General features: G+C 41.1%; 1 protein-coding gene across 1 annotated transcript in view; it reads right to left on the reverse strand.

Moving 5' to 3' along the window:
• Nucleotides 1–738: 738 nt before the first annotated feature.
• The window catches only part of LOC126481393 (fork head domain-containing protein crocodile-like), a 646,438-nt gene continuing 626,312 nt past the window's right edge, over nucleotides 739–20,864 (reverse strand). The window contains exon 3 of the mRNA XM_050105121.1: nucleotides 739–1,640. The gene's annotated coding sequence lies outside the window, so the exon portion shown is untranslated. The remainder of the gene's footprint in view (nucleotides 1,641–20,864) is intronic.

A 20,864-nucleotide genomic window follows, 5' to 3' on the forward strand; every position in this document is an offset into this window, starting at 1 on the left:
TTTATACTTAAGCAACCCGTGAGACTGATCCAGGCATGGCTGGACGCTATAAGTGGAAAGCTAACACACACATTCAAAGTAATCTGCTTCTCGCATGTAACTAATTATTCCTGTAATACATCCGTTATTTGACATGCAAGCCCATTCTTTTCGTTGTGCTGAATTCTTGTGTGTTGACGATTTTCTATATATATTCCATTCAAATAATGTTAGTAATTTCGTTCTCTTGGGCATTACGTAATTCTACTCTCAATAGCATTTAGGTATTATAGAGTATGTATGACTATGTATTATAGTACGCTATCGTTTGCGATTACACAGCAACCATACAAGTTTTATTTACATTTTGTTCTGTCATTTTCAGAAATACAACTTCCTTGTGTCATAGTTTATAACCTCGTGATAAGGGCTCCACACCATAAGGAAATAATGGATGGTCACAGTTGGCGTGGTTTGCTTTAAATTTTTGCAATTTGCATATTCCTAAATTTTGAATTTCTATGTTTCTGAAGTTATCACATATTTAAATATAGACATGTAGCTTTACAAGTCCATTACAATGCCAACAGAAGTTAAAACGAAGAAACACTTCTCAGCTTTTAATATTTAAACTTTGTCAAACTGTCTGTTGGTTTTACATTGTCCTGAAATTTCTTCCCCAAGATAAAAACATTTTGTATATACTATTGTCTAGCCATTGTAACGACACAGTTAAATTACATATAAATCTGGGTTTATTTATCAACGATTTAAATGAATATTTATTTTCCTATGTATGTTACAGGTTCTTTCAAAATATGCTATGAATGCTTACACAGACTGAATACATAAATCATTTATTCTCGACTTTTGCCATTGCATCTCAAATTTCGAATTAAGCAACAGTAGAACTGAGATATATTTATTTATGTAGTACAATTAATTCATGTTTTATTGCTTCTAAAGCACACAGAAATCACCCTTGCTTTAAGAACGGAGGTCCGTTAGCTGCATTGTAGAGCGAACCTTAACACTTTTCTGTACAGCAGCACGACTTCCACTGTCATTATGATAATTTTCCCCACTTGCAACTTTATTTTCACGTGAAAATTTGTTCCAGTGAGTTAAATCATTCGAATTATAAATTTACAAAAAACAAGTACATTTTGTTTAAATTATCCTAATTATACATACAATCACAGTAGTAAGTTACAATCCAGCAAGTCCTGTGAGGCAGTGGCACACATCATATTCCAACAGATATGTTGTCGATAACACAGGATATTACTCTGACTTCCATCCACCGTCCAGTGCATTTATAAGCTAAACAACATTCACACACTTCTCCATCTTCTTTTACTTTAAATCCTTCATTGCTGCCATTTTAATTAATGCATAGTAACATGCGGCATACGACTATGTATATATAAAACTTATACATCTATACATCATTACACTTGCCCAACATATGTACGTAAACGTTTACACGAAAACACCACTAAGTTTGGAATATAATAGAGTATTCTTTGAAATACATTTACACATAAACAGTGGACCACAAAAAGTAATCACCAACTGACTCCAGATTGTTTGTTTATGTATAATATACACTTTTGTAGACAGCAACACGATTTTCGTGTAGGAGATCGTTCCGAAGTAGCCTGAAAGAAAAGAAAAAAGGTAAAGTTAGTCCAGGCGTAAACTCAAAGGCAGCTTGTGATACAAAGTAGACAAAATCGTTTGCATTCATTTCAAGTAATTAAATTTACTGAAAGAAACACATCATAAGCATAATAAAACACAATCTCAGGTACTTCATAAGTATGTAAGATCTCTTGAATTAAATAGTTACTGAGATTCATATATATTCTCTTTACATTTGGGAACACCATTTATGTACTTGCTGTATTAAAATGAACTCATCAACGAACGTTAAAATTATATGTATGGTGTATTCATCAGGTGTAGCTGTTAGATCTTTGAGAATTTTCGGTAAACCGTGAAGCGTTATATTTGGCTATCGAATCTGTAGTGGTTAAAAACGCTTTATGTGTGCTATAATAGAGTAAACCTAGAGGTTGTTTATATTTCTGTATGTCTCTTCGGTCTAAATTGGACAAAACTTTCCTTTTGTTGATTTCTACAAAAACTGCTGTCTATATAGTTTGCAAAGGATCACATGCATTAGGAGACCCAAACAAAGTTGCAACACTCATTCCAAAGATCTCTTTAACATCTGCTACCGGAGCTACATCACATCGTCAGAAAGCTGCCTAGTGGATCTGATGAAGAAATTAGGCGTGAATCACGCGTATTTTACTACCGAGAAACGTCAACACAGAAAAGATGAATACCCTGCTTAATGAATCAATGAATCCTTGGAGCAATATGGATCATACTGCTTCTGTTCCAATAATAGTTCGCTCCTGAACTTCTGCTACCCAATACGTTGAACGCATGTCGTTCTGTGCCTCCCAGGTTATACGGCCTTCCCAAAATATATGAAGTTATACAAAAGCTGATACTGGATCTAGGCCAACAGAAATATATAAGAATGAAAGAACACGGGGAATAGAAGCCAAAGTAAGTGAACTCAAGCTATCATTAAGTGGGAAACAAAAATCTGATAAAGAAGAAATGGAAAATTATGAACTTCACTTGAAGTAATTCGTCAAAGCATTGCCTTGTAGACCTTTAAGGAGCAAGGTAGGAACCAAAAATTTATGAACGTTGTTGAATCCTTTTATGGACGAAGCGCATAAATTTAACAGCTCTGATTTAATAGCTTTGATGACTTTTCCTTGTTTGGTAAGGTACCTATAGTCCGTTACGTGCCACCAGCTAGTTTGAGTGCGAAATGACGTCGTCATTTAAACATGCGCTAATCTGCACTTACTTTTTATTTAAAAACCAGAATTTTGAATAGACTAACGGCGTCGCCACAAGTAAACCATTTCCACCCCTAGCGCTTAATTTATTTGTGGAGATTTTTGAAAAGAGGGCAGTTAATAACGATGTTCTAAAACCGGCAGTGATCTGGAGATACATTTAAAGTGTGGTCCCACGCTGAAGGTGAATTCGTAGAGCTCTTGGACTCTCGCACATGCATTCACGGGAATGCTAACTTTATCAAGGAAGAGTGTTGAAAGTCTTTTGGCGTCCAGGCAGGCGACCAGCTGCAACCATCTTTCGCAGACTGTTAGTATCTTAGGGCTTTGGTTCACAATGTTACTGTAGTGCTTGAAGCTGACAGCCTTTAGAAACGAAGTCTTATAACTAGAATTTGTATTCTAAAAAAAATCTACAAAACTTCAAATTAGGTTATTTCAAGTGAAACGCCAGACCAACCTCAGAAAGAGGAAAGAGATTTTGCAATATCAATAACTTTCCTTCATTATGCGAAAAACATTTCTTAAAATTGTGAAGAAACATTAAGTGACAATGATTCTCGCTCATGGCTAAACAGTACTTCCTCTGGGTACTGTGAAGGACGACGGCCTTTCACGAAATATGGCTGTCTATAAAAATTGTCATTGTGGTAGAAGGTGTACACCATAACTCACAGTACAGGTTACAATGTTACTTATAATCCGTCTTGATTGCAAATTTTTTTATTCATATGACCGGTTTCGGTTCATTCAGAACCATCTTCAGATCTGATATTTCAGTTACAGGAATAACCCGTCCAAATCCAGCAACTTTCACATGCTGTGACGCATTATGTGAAAGTTGCTGGATTTGGACGGGTTACTCCTGTAACTGGAATATCGGATCTGAAGATGGTTCTGAATGAACCGAAACCGGTCATATGAATAAAAAAAATTGCAATCAAAACGGATTATAAGTAACATTATAAAATCACTGATTGCTGTTATCCCATCAGACATTATGTCTGTTTTTGCAAAAAATGTCACAGTACAGGAATGGTGAATCGAGCACTAACAGCGCACGCCTCTTCTACGGGCGAGCAAATCTGAAGTAACTGAGAATTGTATCTGGATGGTTTTTATCCATGAAATACAACTACAGTAGGAAACTGGTTGTGGTCAAAGAAGCAGTGGAAATGCAACTGGCAAACAATCTGATGTAACTGGCAAACAATCTGATGTAACTGGCAAACAATCTGATGTAACTGGCAAACAATCTGCTGTAACTGGCAAACAGTCTGATGAACCAGGATGAGAATCTCCATCTATACCAGTTATGAAAACCTCTGACCACACGTCTTCACCGTCAAAGCAGTTTATGTTCTGAATCTCTGCTGCCTAGCATACTGCGACCTGCCACCAATTTGAACGATGAAACAACTGAATCGCTATTATTCTGGGTGTGCGATTTCTCGAGCTGCTCTGTGATTCTTTATACTCGGCGCTTGTAACATTTTATCTCTGACACATACGTTCCATCTTCTTCTGGCACCGCAGTGCCGCCTATGTTATCAGTGACTCATGCCCACTGAACTTCGTGGTACTGCTTCGAATCAAGTGGTTCTGACTTCACATTCAGTAGCCAGTCACCAGTTAGCCTTTACACTAGTTGGAAGGTCTCAGCAGCGATCCAAAGTGGGAGTACTGCTGTCACAGGTGAACGGCCGAATGACGGAGTGTTCAACAGACACTGTCTGACTAGGACTAATATGAAACAAGCGGTTTATAAATTGTAGGCGACAAGTGTCATTTGAAAGGTCTCTGTTGGATTCCTTTCATGTTAATTTCTTGAAACTGTTGTCATTTACGGTATATATTCCACTTCTAAATTTACTGTGGTGTTTCTGACTATCTGGGAGGAGACTGAGCAGTGGAACGTGTTACTTTTACACATAATCAAGAACGATCTGTCACACTACTACACTTTAAAACATAGTTTATATGTAAATCATGTCACACAGTCTCATACGGAACCTACATCCGCTTTCTTTTATATACTGTATATGATAAAATACTGTCATCCCCCTTCCCTTCTGTGTGAAAGGATGAATGAGCAAATGTATTTCTAGTTGCATCCTTGATGGTAGCAGACAAGCCTGTCTGCTAGAGAACAGTAGGACCAACGTCAGAACAGGTAGCTACGCTTTATACAAGCAAAGAGGTTTCTATTCTTAGTATGGTCCTGTCCGTCCCTTGTCATGTTGGTATAGGAAGCTGCCTCTCTGGTCACTTCCGCTTTGTATCTGAAAGCACCCTTGGTAGGGGCCCATGGACAGTCGGTCTGCGGATGTGCGTGAGATTATAACGTCTCGTCTTGACAATATTTTTCAATATAGCAACTTTTCTTTATCTTCAACCCACGTGGGGTGTACTTTGTAAGACCAGTACCACGTGCTTATACAGTTGTTTGACCCATCAGGATAATAGTAAGACGATAGTAACAAGTTCGAGGTTTTTCTTTTGTAAATTGCTTTCGTTGTAATTTATTTTAATTATCGAAATTATTATGGAGTTACACTCTTTGTGTAAACCAAGTTGACCACGTGAAGCATGTGGTGTAATCATCAAAGTAGCCCTCAGCTATTCTTTCCGGGAAGATTTCACAGAGTGTTAGTATGAATTTAGTATGCCAGCATGTGGTAATTTCATGACGGACAGGATTGCGCAACGAACGTAACTTCTTTGGGTGAAACTTGAATCGGTTGGTTATGGCTAATTTCCTCTTGCATATTTGTCAACGTTCTTCGTGTGTTATTTTATAAATGCAGTGTTGTATGCAGTCTCCCAGTCTTGTCTCCATATTTGATGTGTTCCGTAAGATTAAAAACTCACATTTTCACAATCCTAAATAAGGCACCAGTTTAGTTATGAATCAAGTTTAATATGCTGAAATTTTAACGGAACAATTATCAATGTTAAAATAAATGTCCAAATATAAACTGATTTATTTCTTTCTATTTAAATTCTCTTATTTATATATATATCACTGGTTGCCGTAAGATGACTATTAAAAGATTATAATTAATGTTAGTCTGGTTGGGAATTTGGTAAGCTAGACTGGATACCTGATGAAACAGTTGCTCAGTAATGCAAGGTTAACTTTCCCACATAGCTCACAGCTTTTAACCCGCTTTTATTGTCTTGAATATCAGCACCGCTTTCAGAACCCCTTAATGCATCAACATTACACACTAGGCGCTACATAAGAACCAAAACTCTGCGGTGCAAAGGAGATGTAATGACAGGAAGCACATCAGCAGGAAAGCTAATCTGAAAACTGGATTACCGAAATGGCCTGTACCGAAAGCATTCCTCTTCCATCTAAGTAAATGAGGACTTGTGTTCTATCCTACACGGGAGTAGGTAGCAATAAAGTAGGCGACCACAGCAGAAATGACGATAGAGAGACCTGTGCAACAAATAGGTGATTCTGTGTGGTCTGTAACGACAGAGTTCACTTAGTGAACGGCTGACCAGAAGCGGAGTCCAGATTGCAGCGAAGCCTGTCGTAAGAAGTAATAAATCCGTCCAATGAGTGAGCTAAATCAGAACTTTCAAACGGGAATGGTCGAGTTCTACCTGTTTGGAGCGATAATTGTGGGTTCAACGAAGTGTTTTCTTTATTCTTCATGAACTTTTCATTCTCTAGACAGAGCCAGGGAGTTTTCAGACATATACCAGACATTGGAACATTAGGGTCCCCAATTGGAAATATTTCGGCGAGCGTTTACATTCTTGACATTCGTCGTACAACAAAGGAAAAAAGTCCCGACATCTTTGTCCAGAACTGGAGGACGGTAACTGTTTTTAACTTAATTCTGGGACAATATGAGCCACACAAAAAATTAAAGCCTAGTGTGCGTGAATGTGTGCTTGTTTATGAGTATATTCACTAAATTCGATGACTTGCTCAAGATTTACACTCTGTCACTGTCGATCGCATTTCAGTCAACGCGAATGATGAGAATGTGATTCTGCCGGCCGTGGTATTTATTTGCGGTATCGGTTACGTTCTCTGGGATGCCGTGGGACAACTTGCTCGTTGTATGGTGCCACTATCTCTGATTCCATGTCGTGATCGGTATTCGGGTTACAGGAGGAATATGAATTGTTATCAGATAACTGAAATACCATCTTCAGGTGCTCCACTTACTTACAGGATGGAAGTAGATAGTCAGGTAATAATCTCTACAGATGTGTCATGCGCAACAAAGAAGGATGATTAAATGTACGGCATTGTATATAGTGCTGACGCCATATTTCATACGTACATAACTATCAATATACGAACTAGAATGCGCACAGAATAAGTTGCCACGTATCTGTGCAGACAGTGCGGTACGGGAGATGACGGCGACAGTGGCAGGGGCTCTGTTGTAAACAACCAGGGGGTAAGAACGGTACAGTTCGAGCCTACACACCGATCTATAACTCAGGTAATTGCAAGTTGCAGGTAATAAGTGCGCAAACAATCACATCAACAGGTTATGTCAGTAAGACCAACCAAATGAAAATTATGAACACTCAGAGACAACAGCTTTACAGTTAAGTGCCGAAAAAATAACACAAGGCCGACTGCGCAATTGCAGAAGAATTCTCGTTAAACAAAGGACGAGTAATAAACTTAGCCAATACGCAGCATACTAGTTTAGGTGGTTTACTGCACGGATCGACATCACAATTCTTAGTTCATTTAGATGTTATCACCCAGATTCAAGTTAACATTATAAATGTAATGTAAATGCAATGTGTGTAATAGTAATCCATATCTTGTAAATGCTCTGTTATGTATATGATCTTGAAACACCAATCCACTAAACCTACAGAACTTGGATAATTGGTAGGAACGTTTGAAATTATAGTATTCTGTTCCAATTTTTGAATAATAAAATCGTAAAAGGCAGTATTACAAACTGAAACATGGGTTCTTACAGCTCTTGAAGAGTTTGTAATAATTCACATCAAGTACTCAAGCGCTATTGTCGAGAAAGGCTGCGGATATTTGACGACGCCCGCGCGAGAAGACAGCAGACCGATCTTAGCATCAATCTTATCCATCATCTATCAGAGATCATTGGAACAGCGGAAAGTTCTACTGGACTGGAAGAAGGCCCAGGTCATAGCAATCTATAAAAAGGGGAGAAGATCGGATGCACATAATTACCGGCCAATTTCACTGACATCGATTTGTTATAGAATCATGGAACATCTTTTGTGTTCAGACATAATGACTTCTCTAGACTCTGAGAAGCTCATCTGTATAAACCAGCACGGTTTTAGGAAACAACGGCCATGCGAGACACAGCTGGCCCTCTTTGTGCGTGATATACAACAGGCTCTAGATACCGGCTCCCAAGTTGATGCCATATTTCTCGACTTTCGAAAGGCGCTCGACCCAGTTCCGCACTGTCGCTTGCTCCAAAAAGTGCGCGGTTAAGGTCTATCCGATGACATATGCGATTGGATAGAAAGTTTTCTAACAGACAGAGAGCAGTGTGTCGTCCTGAATTGGGTGACTTCAACAGAAACAAGCGTAACTTCGGGTGTGCCCCAGGGCAGCGTAATAGGTCCGCTGCTTTTTACGATTTACATAAACAATCTGGTTGATGGTATTGACAGCGGCATTAGACTGTTTGCCGATGATGCTGCAGTCTACAGGAAAGTAGTATCACACGAAAGTTGTGAACAAATCAGTGAGGATTTGCGGAAAATAAATGCGTGGTGTAATGACTGGCAGTTATCTCTCAATATCTGTAAGTCTAACCTACTGCGTATAACAAGGCGAAAATCCTCATTAATGTAAGAGTACAAAATAAATGCCCAGTCTTTGGAAGCGGTAACATCTGTCAAGTATCTGGGTTTGACTATTCGAAATGATCTCAAGTGGAATGATCAGATTACACAAGTAGCGCGCGAGGCGAACTCCAGATTGCGGTTTATTGGTAGAATCCTGAAGCGATGCCGTCCTTCAACAAAGGAAATTGTTTACAGTCCAAAGAAAAGCGGCAAGATTAGGGACTGGTACATTTAGCAATCGCGAGAGCGTTAAAAATCTCATAGAAAGTTTGAAGTTGGACACACTTGCAGATAGACGACGCGCTATACGGAAGGGGCTGCTAACTAAATTCCTAAATCCGATCTTCGCCGAGGATGTAGAGCATATATTATTACCACCAACTTTCATATCGCGCAATGGTCGCCACTCAAAAATAAGGGAAATTAGAGCCCGCACTGAGGCGTTCAGGCAGTCGTTTCTCCCTCGCGCGATCCGCGAGTGGAACAGTGGGGGGGAAATTTGACACGAATTGTGCCCTCCGCCACACACCGCTTGGTGGCTAGCTGAGTATGTATATAGATGTCGATGTAGAAGTCTGAATACATTAACGATCTCGGATAAATGATGTGCATTCAATTTTCAGTATATTTAAAAATACAGAAGTTAATATTCCATAGTTAGCAGACACCACAACTGTACAGAGAACCAAAATACGCTTCTGTCAAACATATCTACATAATTGTTTAAACAATGCACACAAACTGTTGTCAGTTATCATGAGAGCACTTGTACAACAATATTGGCTAACGTATTCATGGATAAACTTTCATTTGTAATTGTTGTAAATTGAGTGTGACAGAACGTCGATGACATTTCTTTAATTAAATATTCTTGTAATTCATTAGTTTAGTCCAGGAAGTGCTCAAGATGAATCAAATTATGTTGTATCACGAAAGAACAATGCGATTTTGGTAGGGATGGCCTTCAGTCAATGGATAAGCAGACAGAAGCGGAACAATATGTGAGCCAAGTGGAGACTGGGACTTCTTGAGTGAAGAGCTCAAGGGAACGATTCGAGACGCTTTGTGGCAAGTTCTGGAAGAAGGCTGACCTGTCTAGAGAAACAGGCACGATTCAGCCGTACAGGTGATTGTTTCTGGAAGGTGAATGGCCGCTAGAATACTCTAATATTTGAAAGGACTGTATATAGGACTGAATGTGTTCCAGGGTAGAACTCAGATTTATTCTGCTTGTGTTGAGGAACTTAGGATAGACAGAGTGAGTTACTGCCATTTTGTATTGCATGTGTTAGTTTGCGAATCATCAAGTTGAACTCTGAATTGTTTTGAGCTGATGAATATTTCGTGTATTATGATAATGAAATAGACTTAGTTTTCGCGTCTGTACGATGTCTACTTAGTTTGCAGAATTTGCTACCATTCTCGTAGCACTCTCAATACAACTTTAGTGCATTTGATAATGGTATTTTCTGTCTGTATTTTAACTGAATATCATAGGACTACTTCCCGTTTATTTTAGATGTCTTTTCTTGAATAAATAATACTCAACATAATTAATTACAGATGTTAGAATAGAACACTTGTTATAAAATTATTCATTTCATCTTTTATTTTGTATTTCTGTGTTCTTCATTAACTCGCAATTCTAGCCGATGTATAGACTATTTGACTGCAGGATCACAGCTACAGTTTATTATTTGCAGCGAATTAGCTACGGGGCGTGAAAGCAGACGTGCACGCCTTGATCCTAAGACTACATCTAGCTATTCTTTTTAAGCAGAGCCGTGCACAGCCCAAGTACCTAAAGTACGAGTGCCCACAGATAAGACGCGCCTCTCACTTTTTAGTAAAACTTTAAGGTCATTCTTACTTGTTCACTGTTACTATTCAATATCAGACTCTTATCATGATGTGAAACACAAAACTTTAAACAAAGTGCAAAATATGTTACTACAAATTACTGCAAGCTGTCTTGTAGATAAAGGCAATCGAACAAACTCACCCCTCCGAGAGAAAGCACTTAGACTTACATAACATCGAATATTATAGCCGTGCGGGATTAGCCGAGCGGTCTAGCGCTGTAGTTACGGACTGTGCGGGTGGTCCCGGTGGACGTTCGAGTCCTCCCTCGGGCATGGGTTAAGTAGTGTGTAAGCTTAGGGACTGATGACCTTAGCAGTTAAGTCCCATAAGATTTCACACACATTTGAACATTTTTGAATATTATAGAATATACTTCTATTAACTTAATAAGGAAGTATCAGAACCTATGAGAAAACGCGAAGGTTAGTAAAAACTTTTTTGCCCAGTGGGACGTGATCCAGCGACGTATGAAGTGTCTCACTTAATAGTTCTGCATCCTTACAAATTGTGGTATACCGGCCATGCATGACGTTGCACAATACTTTGCGTCTTAGTAGCTCCTGAAAGTTTTAATCGTAGATATGTTATTAACTGACATTTAATTACAGTATATTGTAACAAGAAAAATGCGTTTATTATTGATCATCAGTGAGCCGTTGCCTTGAAATGGCATACTTCCATAATACACAAGTTGCAATAACTCTTTAACCACCAATATGACTTTACCCGTCATTTTATTATAATAGATTGTACGACGGTTTTTCGAGAGATCCTCAGATTTGGTTGGGCTTAGAAACGGCATGCACATTGAAGAGCCAAAGAAACTGGTACACTTGCCTAATATCGTGTAGAGCCACCGCGAGCACGCACAAGTGCCGCAGCACGACGTTGCATGGACTCGACTAATGTCTAAAGTAGTGTTGGAGGGAACTGACACCATTGAATCCTGCAAGGCTGCCCATGACCCCGTAACAGTACGAGGGGCTGGAGATCTCTTGTGAACAGCATGTTGCAAGGTATCCCAGATATGCTCAATAATGTTCTGTATGGGGAGTTTGGTGGCCAGCGGAAGTTTTTAAACTCAGAAGAGTGTTCTTGGAGCCACTCTGTAGGAATTCTGGACGTGTGAGGTGTCGCATTGTCCTGCTGGAATTATCCAAGTCCGTCGGAATGCACAATGGACATGCTTGGATGCAGGTGGTCAGGTAGGATTCTTACGTACATGTCACCTGTCAGAGTCGCATCTAGACGCATCAGAGGTCGCATATCACTCCAACTGCACACGCCCCACACCATTACAGAGCCTCCACCAGCTCGAACAGTCCCCAACTGACTGCAGGGTCCATGGACTACTGAGGTTGTCTACATACCCGTACACGTTCATTCGTTCGATACAACTTGAAACGAGATTCGTCCGTGCAGGCAACATGTTTCCAGTCATCAACATTCCAATGTCGGTGTTGACGGGCCCAGGCGAGGCGTAAAGCTTTGTGCCGTGCAGTCATCAATGGTACACGAGTGGCCTTTCCGTTCCGAAAGAACATATCGATGATGTTTCATTGAATGGTTCGCACGCTGACACTTGTTGATGGCCCAACATTGAAATCTGCAGCAATTTGCAGAAGGGTTGCACTTCTGTCACGTTGAACAACGATTCTCTTCATCATCGTTGGTCTTATTCTTGCAGACTTTTTTTCCGGCCGCAGCGATGTTGGAGATTTGATGTTTTACCGGATTCTTGATATTCACGGTACACTCGTGAAATGGTCATACGGGAAAAACCCCACTTCATCGCTACCTCGGATACGATGTGTCCCATTGCTCGTGCTCCGCTTATAACACCACATTCAAACTCACTTAAATCTTCAGAATGTGACTTTCGCTCTGCAGCGGAGTGTGCGCTGATATGAGACTTCCTGGCAGATTAAAACTGTGTGCCGGACCAAGACTCGAACTCGAGACTTTTGCCTTTCGCGGCCAAGTGCTCTACCAACTGATCTACCCAAGCACGATTCACGCCCCGTCCTCACAGCTTTGCTTCTGCCAGTACCTCGTCTCCTACCTTCCAAACTTTACAGAAGCTCTCCTGCGAACCTTGCAGAACTAGCACTCCTAAAAGAAAGGATATTGTGGAGACATGGCTTAGCCACAGCCTGGGGGATGTTTCCAGAATGAGATTTTCACTCTGCAGTGGTGTGTGCGCTGATATGAAACTTAAAGCTTGATAACCTACCATTGCAGCGGCAGTAACCGATCTAACAAGTGCGCCACACACTTGTCTTACATAGGTATTGCCGACGGCAGCATCGTATTCTGCCTGTTCACATATCTTTGTATTTGACTATGCAGGCCTATACCAGTTTCTTTGACGCTTCTGTGTGTAATGTATATACATATGGGCTTCAACTGAAAGCCAATATGGTGTCTCACGGCCCTGTATTGAAAAGAGATGGCGTCATGTCACGTAGATGGCATTCTTCCACCTCATTGGTCTACATTCGAACGCACAGTCAGAATATCGGACATGCTAGTATTGCTCTCCACGCTTGAAAAGACTCCCCAACGATCGTTTCCCACCCTGTGACGTCAGAAACTCGTCACGCTCAACGCTCGGAAGCATGGTCCGTATACCGACGGCATTAGGAACAACGGGAGAGAAGAGTCCTGCGCTCACGACGAGAATGCGTTTCTGCACGGGTGCCACGTTCTTTCGCGCGAGCTCTAGCTAAACATCGTGCATGTGAACCTGGAACGTAGTACTCAGACCTCTGTCGGAGATTTGATTTCGAGTTATCCACACTGAGTGGGTGTGCTGTGGTGGAGACTGCCGTATCCGTATCGGAGCTTCGTGGCCGCTGGGGTGCTGGCAGCACTCGCCGCTGAGAGCCGGGCCGTGTTCGCGGCTGATCCGTCCTCCGAGCCCCCCCCCCCCCCCCCTCCGCCCTTTACCACCAACGTCACACCCGCACCAGGAGCCTACTCTTGCCCAGCGAGCCAGCAGCGTCAGCACAGAAAACTACAGGGCGCCACACGCAAAACACTTTCTTCATAAATTTGCTTCTGACAATAAATTTCGCCTCACCGTACGACTCGACACAGTTGCAATACTCCATCGCCTGAGAATAATGCCCAACAGCAATCCAAACTTGGAGGACGTATACAGTAGTGTAGCAGGAAACAGTGATTGGGACTCCAGAGAAATGGCGTGCACGCAGGCCCACCAGAAAAGTGAAGCACTCAATGCCATCGCATAGCTTTAACGAACTGTGCAGCACAGTCCGCAGCTTTAATTACTGTTGTTTCACATTTTTAACATTCTGTGACTTGAGCCCTCTGCCCGTGTTCTATAACAGGGTTTCCCAAGAAGTGTTCTGTACAACGCTGGTATTCCTCAGGAAATGAGTAAGTGCTCCGCTAAAAACTATTAATAACGTGGCGTTTTCTTTTTTTGACATTCTGACATACTAATTAATATTAAAAATTTTAATATTTTTCTGTTTTATTGGTTATAATTTAAAATTGAAGTAATCACTAACTAAAACGATTTTTTGTCAGTTTTTGAAAAAATGTATTGGATGTCGAAATAAACGAGGTACGCCATCAGAATACCGGGATTCTCAGTGTGTTCCGTGAGAGGAAAAGTTTGGAAACCACTGGTCTACAGTGACTGGAGGAACTGCTGCTCGGGTGCGGAAGTTGACCCCCCACCTCAGGACTCCCCCCGAACCATCTTCGACTGCTTCTGGGCGGCACACTTTCTTCACTTTCTGAAGTAACGGGGTATCAGGCGCCTAAATAAGAATTGCAGTGGCTGGGAGTGTATGGGGGAGACACCTCTAATCTGTCTGCTAAACTATACTTTACACGACCGTGGGCGTAATGTGAAGCCACCTATCCACAGTTTAGAGTAACACTATAGCTGTTGCGAAAGTCCACAAAATGGAACTACTGGTATTTTACGACGCTAAATGGTCAATGGGGCTCAGAGATTTTCTTTATATAATTTTGCAAGAATCCATCGCATTTGTTACTGCACGAATGTTGACTTTGTGATTATATATTGTAAACTTCTTTGTAAAAAGAAAAAAAAAGTAAGAAAAGCAAAGAAAAAGAGAAACACAGAGTGTCTCTCCAAAGAATCTTCAGGCTCATACGCTCTGATATTTCACCAGATATTTGCAGTTTCGTTTTTGCACTGAGTACCTGGAGTAGGTCCAAATACTGCTCTCCATGTCTTTCATTCGAGCCCAGTATCGACGGAAAGCGACGGTTTCCCGTTACAAACAAAATTATTTTTAAAGAAGAATGTTACATGCCCATTCTGTAGCGCCGTTCCTGATTAGTCTAGTGTGATATTGTTCTTTCAATATGTATTAACAGGGACAGTAAAACTCATAGGAATAAACAGTACTCTAGCTGCTACAACACTGCCCTGGCCTGCGTGGCTGCTACCGCCAACCATACAGTGCTACTGAGTAGCTGCTGGAATGCTGTTCATACTTAGTGTTTTACTGTCCCTGTTAACACATATCATTGAAACAAATATCGCACTAGACTACTCTGGGACCTCTCTAACGAATGGCCACGTACAACGCCGCTTTACATATAATTTTGTTTTTAACGGGAAACTAACAAAAAAATGGTTCAAATGGCTCTGAGCACTATGGGACTCAACATCTTAGGTCATAAGTCCCCTAGAACTTAGAACTAGTTAAACCTAACTAACCTAAGGACATCACACACACCCATGCCCGAGGCAGGATTCGAACCTGCGACCGTAGCAGTCCCGCGGTTCCGGACTGCAGCGCCAGAACCGCTAGACCACCGCGGCCGGCGGGAAACTAACAGACGTTTTCCGTTGACAATGGGCGTCCCATGGAAGACATGATCAACACTTGGGCTGACTTCAGCTAACAACGCAAAAATGGAACTGCAGATATCTGCTAAATACTGAAACACCAGAGAAAATGAGTCTTACTGAAAGGGTACAGTACCGCCCGACGTTGAAAATAGGTACAACATTCTTCGCTATTCTTGTCAGAAGAACATATTTTTTGTAATAATAACTCAATTTCACTTAATACACCAAATCCGGATACCAGTGTAGGAAATAATGACAATTTATTTCTTTAATTGATCACATGTGCACTCCCACAAAATAAATCCCTACACCCAATTTGGTGAGATCTGTGAAATGAATGAATGTATGGTCGTCTGCTAACCGCAGATAGTGAATGTGAATATATGATCGTCTTTGAGACGGTCCTTTAGTCACCTTTGGTGGAACCAAAGAGATGAAATTTACCGGAGATTAGAGCGCCTGAAATGTGGCTGACCAATGGGTAGCATGGTCTTCCCCCACCTCGACGGAAGTGTGAGCTGACCTGAAGAACGGCCATGTTTTCGGCACTCGGCCGCTGGACCTTGTGTTGGTAAGACCTGTCTTAGGTGTGCTCCGTAAAGACAAAAAGATTGGAGAGAATGGTATGCATGTGGAATACTTAAGAGTAGATTGCAGTAATAATTTCTCTATTTAAGGAACTTTTGTGGGGAGAATTAAATGTCAGGCAGGTAATATTAAGGGGATCGTAGTGCTCTTCGGAAGTGGCCAATGGTCACAATGAAACCACGTGTAGCAATAAGTTGAAATACTTTCGAGTGCTTAAGTTAAGCTGAATTACTAGCGTGTGTACTATAAGTTGAAATATTTAAGAAATAGCGTGTGCAGGACTTGAAATTAGAGACGAGTACTTCCACGTGGTGAATACTGTGTGAGTCTCAATCTGTGTATGAGACAAAGGATAAGGAGAAGTACTCGTCCATGGTATCAGTTGAGGACTCGCATGTGTGATGAATATGTTCTTAATATTACTTTGCGTGTTATGTTTCCGTGTGACGCTTCAAATGGTTCAAATGGTTCTGAGCACTATAGGACTTAACATCTGAGGTCATCAGTCCACTAGAACTTCGAACTACTTAAACTTAACTAATCTAAGGACATCACACACATCCATGCCCGAGGCAGGATTCGAACCTGCGACCGTAGCGGTCGCGCGGTTCCAGACTGTAGCGCCTAGAACCGCTCAGCCACCACGGCCAGCCGTGTGACGCTTGATTCAAACTATAATACTCTGAGAGTGAAGCAAGGTGAGTCAGCCGTCTATCCAGCAACGCCACTTGGCGTGCATTGCACAGGAAGACGTGCATGTATCCTCCAGAGTTCATAGTAGGAAAGAAAAGTTACGAGGTGGGACAGTGTCGTGTGAAACTGGGATGAATACTAATTGAAATGGGAAATCTGAAAGTGATGTGATTATAACGTTGTGACTATTCTTTGTATTGTATGTTCTCAGTGTGATGTATTTCATAAAATTTAAGTATGTGTGGTTTGCATGGGAGAGTAGCAAGATAGGTAGAGAGGCAGTGGGTTATGCATGTTCCTTTTGTACCGCTCGGCCTGGAGGAAATTTTCGTGATGATGGGTGTGAGAGTCGAAGTGTGAGATATAGCAAAAGATCCACCATCCTATCCAGAAAGTGCACTGTAGCGTTAAATAATTACGAGACCATAAGATAGAGAATCATCAATGTAAAGTCATGCCCACTGGGCGGAATTTCTCATGTGTTATTGTTGTAGGTTATAGAATTTGTGTGTTTAGGTTATCGAATTTATCGGAAAATGTGGTATTGCCAGTGCGTAGTGAACAGTCAGAGTTGTGTAAATTACTAAATTACTAATAGTCAGATGTGCGTTTCCGTTTCCGTTGCGTAATATTCAAACAGGAGAATGACTTGTAACTTAATTGTGAGTACTAGAGTTCATGTTACTCGATAAATAAGAATGAGTCCACTCGCTTGGCAGACCATTCATCTTGCAGGCCTAACTCCTTGATGCAACAGTATGAGCAAGGCATGTGGGTGCCTCTCATTACTTCTCTTAGGAGAGATGCCCTAGACAGAGAGAGAGAGAGAGAGAGAGAGAGAGAGAGAGAGAGAGAGAGAGAGAGAGAGAGAGAGAGATTGAAATGTTTTTGGGTTTATACACTAAAAAAATAACAAAAACATGTAAAGACGCATCACGAAGAAGTTATGTAATTTCTTCACAAATTGATATTTATATAGGTATCGGCGGACAATGCAAAATTGTAAACTTTGATGGCCGATGGATGAATTTTCGACGTTAGTGCGCAATTTCACCAAGCAGCTGGCAAGGAAAATAACAGGAGACATATCGATACCACGGCACAGAGCCTCTGCGAATTTCATTCCCTTTACTCAGTTGAACAGTAACTGTGTCTCGCAAACAGGAGCGCGAACAATACACCCAGATGTGAGCTGTTGTTTTCAAACGAGCAGTTGGAGTAACTGGCGAATCGATCGACATTTCAATAGGAGCGATGCCACTATTCGACGATGTTGACAGGAATGGGTGAACTATGCCTGAACACAGAGTCGTGAAGGAAGCAGTGGACCGAGAGAGTCGACAGAACGTGACGACCGAGCAACTCAGAGCGCCGTATTCATCATTATCATCGATCCGACGTGCAACTGGTGCTTCAGTGACCACAAGGACCGTTAACAGACGTCTCACAGACAAGGACCTGATCTCAAGGCGCCTCTTGCGCCGTCTACCATTGACCTCTGTACACCAACAAGCGCGTTTGCAGTGATGTCCAGTACATTCGGCTGGGAACTGAGTCTCTCTTCGAACCGAGCCACGATGACCAGCGAAGACGTATCTAGAGGCGTCCGGGACAGTCGTGGGATACCGAGCTGACTGTCGGTCGCCATACTGCCCGACAACAAGGAGTGATTGCCTTTTCATTTCATAGTCGGACCCTTTGGTCGTTATCCGTAGCACCCTTACAGCACGCAGCACAGTGGTACCTCCACGATATTCTACGCCCTGTTTTGTTGTTCTTAACTGCCAAGCCATATCTTGTCGAGCAAGGTCGCAAGATCTCCCCCACAATTCAGAACGTCTCGAGCGTTACGGGCAAGGCCCTTCAACCAGCTCGGGACTTTGACCATCTGTTGGACAGAATTTGTCCCCCAGAAGGACATCCAACAATTCTGTCAATCATTGCCAAGTCAAATAACTGCTTGCATAAGGACCAGGTGGACCAACGCTTTATGGACTTGGAAGCTCTTTCTTTTCAATAAATCATCCAGTTTGTGTGAATTTATCATCATTTTTATGTTTATACATGTATATCACATCAACTGGTTTTTGTCCCATTCCGATAACTCCTTTGTGGTGGGTGCTTTTTTTTTCTTAGACTGTATAGCGTACTGAAACAAACTTTTTTGCAGTACTTTTCACTGATGGAGACTGGCACCCTATATTTCAAAATAGATGGCACGTACGACAGGTTTTTGATGAACGAAGAAAGTTTATTCTACCTGTTCAGTGCATTAAATAGAGGAGGAAAAGGTGAATCTGAAATGATTTAGATGATCAGGAATTGGAGGAGATTAATATTACCACAAAAATGTTATCAAGAGGACATGTCCACGGAAATGAACTACTGGGTAAACAAAATCACCTACAACACCACAGAGCTAGCGGTACACTTGGTGCAGCTATTAATAGATATCCGTCAGTTGCGTGTTTACTGAGCAAAAGGACCTGTTTTACGTTTTATCAGTTGCAGTCTCATCTTAAAACTGTGTCTGGAAGTTGAATAACTGTAACTAACTGTCATTGAATTCAGACTTCCTATCCTTTTACTGCCACTAATTAATTTACACTGTTTCCAGCTTACCTGCCAATTAAGACGCATAATATGTAATAATATCAAAGCTCATTAATCATTCAGTTTGAAAGCGTAGGAGACAATACAAACAAGAGATAGAGTAAGATACACGTGCTCAGCATAAACAGGTGCTGTGCAACTTTCATATAATTGCAGTGAAGCTGTTTCTGCAGTGACTGGTGTTCCAAGACACCAAAGAGTTTAGAAGAAGTTGGTTGGTTGGTTGGTTTGGGGAAGGAGACCAGACAGCGTGGTCATCTGTCTCATCGGATTAGGGAAGGAAGTCGGCCGTGCCCTTTCAGAGGAACCATCCCGGCATTTGCCTGGAGTGATTTAATCAGGATGGCCGGACGCGGGATTGAACCGTCGTCCTCCCGAATGCGAGTCCAGTGTCGAACCACTGCGCCACCTCGCTCTTAGAAGAAGTAATTAGGGCTCCGTATACGTGACTCTGGAGTGTACGATCACGTTAGTACTGTTGGAATATGGTTACACTTCAGATACTCCCTTACCAACAACTTTGCACGTTGGCTTGGTTTGCTGAGAGAAATGCCAGTTGTGGTACTGTTTTATAGCATATAAATTTCTTACTATATAATATTTTCTTTTCAGACATAAACGTTGTCTTTCTAATGTGTTATTTGTTTTATTTGCAAGAACTTTTACTTAGCTTACATCTATATACTTTTACATCATGTACTTGGTAATAACTGCGTGGACATGCGGAATATGTGGTTTGATTATGTTTTACTAGTTTGTGATTTTTGACACTAGCACAACTATTTACTGTGTTGTAAATATTGACTGTTACTAATACCAATCGCTAGCTTTGATTAAAATTACTGATGTTTGTCGTTAAACTGTATTTAAACCAGTAGAGGACAAAAAATGGTTCAAATGGCTCTGAGCACAATGGGATTTATAGCCATAAAATTACATGTAAAGAAAATTAGGAGTCCACTGGGATCTTGATGTGCTGGAAATTACACTGATTAGAGAAGAAGCAAAAACGAAAAATAACAACTTTACTGCCATGCCAAACCATGCACTGTCCATGACAAAATTGCTTGAAGCAAATACCAGGGTAGGTTTCCACACCAACGATAACTTAGGCAACATCCTTAAACATAGAGTGAGTAAAAACAGCTCTACGACTAAATTCGATATCTATAAGATTTTATGTGGCACATGCAGCAAGTACTACATTGGACAAACGGTGAGGTCTTTTCACAGTAGGTTAAAAAAACCAAATGACAAGTATTAAATTGAACAAATGGCGCACTTTTTTCACAGTAAGTTTAAAGAACGGATTAGGAAAACAAATAATTGCGCTTCAACATTCTGTACGCACCTAAGGGTTTGGTGGTAGCTTCTGTCCCTGCATCAGAGTTCACCATTGTTTTTTCTTTTTTAGCTGACATAGCTTCTAATAAGAAGTGACTTATTTTGGTTTTCTTGAGTGCGTTTTAGCTTGAATTCTTTCGTGTTTGTGTATTTAACAGAGTTCCGCGTTTTAATAACTGTCTAATTTTTTACCTTGTAGT

Source organism: Schistocerca serialis, chromosome 5 (genome assembly GCF_023864345.2).
Source record: "Schistocerca serialis cubense isolate TAMUIC-IGC-003099 chromosome 5, iqSchSeri2.2, whole genome shotgun sequence".
Classification (NCBI taxonomy): Eukaryota; Metazoa; Arthropoda; class Insecta; order Orthoptera; family Acrididae; genus Schistocerca; species Schistocerca serialis.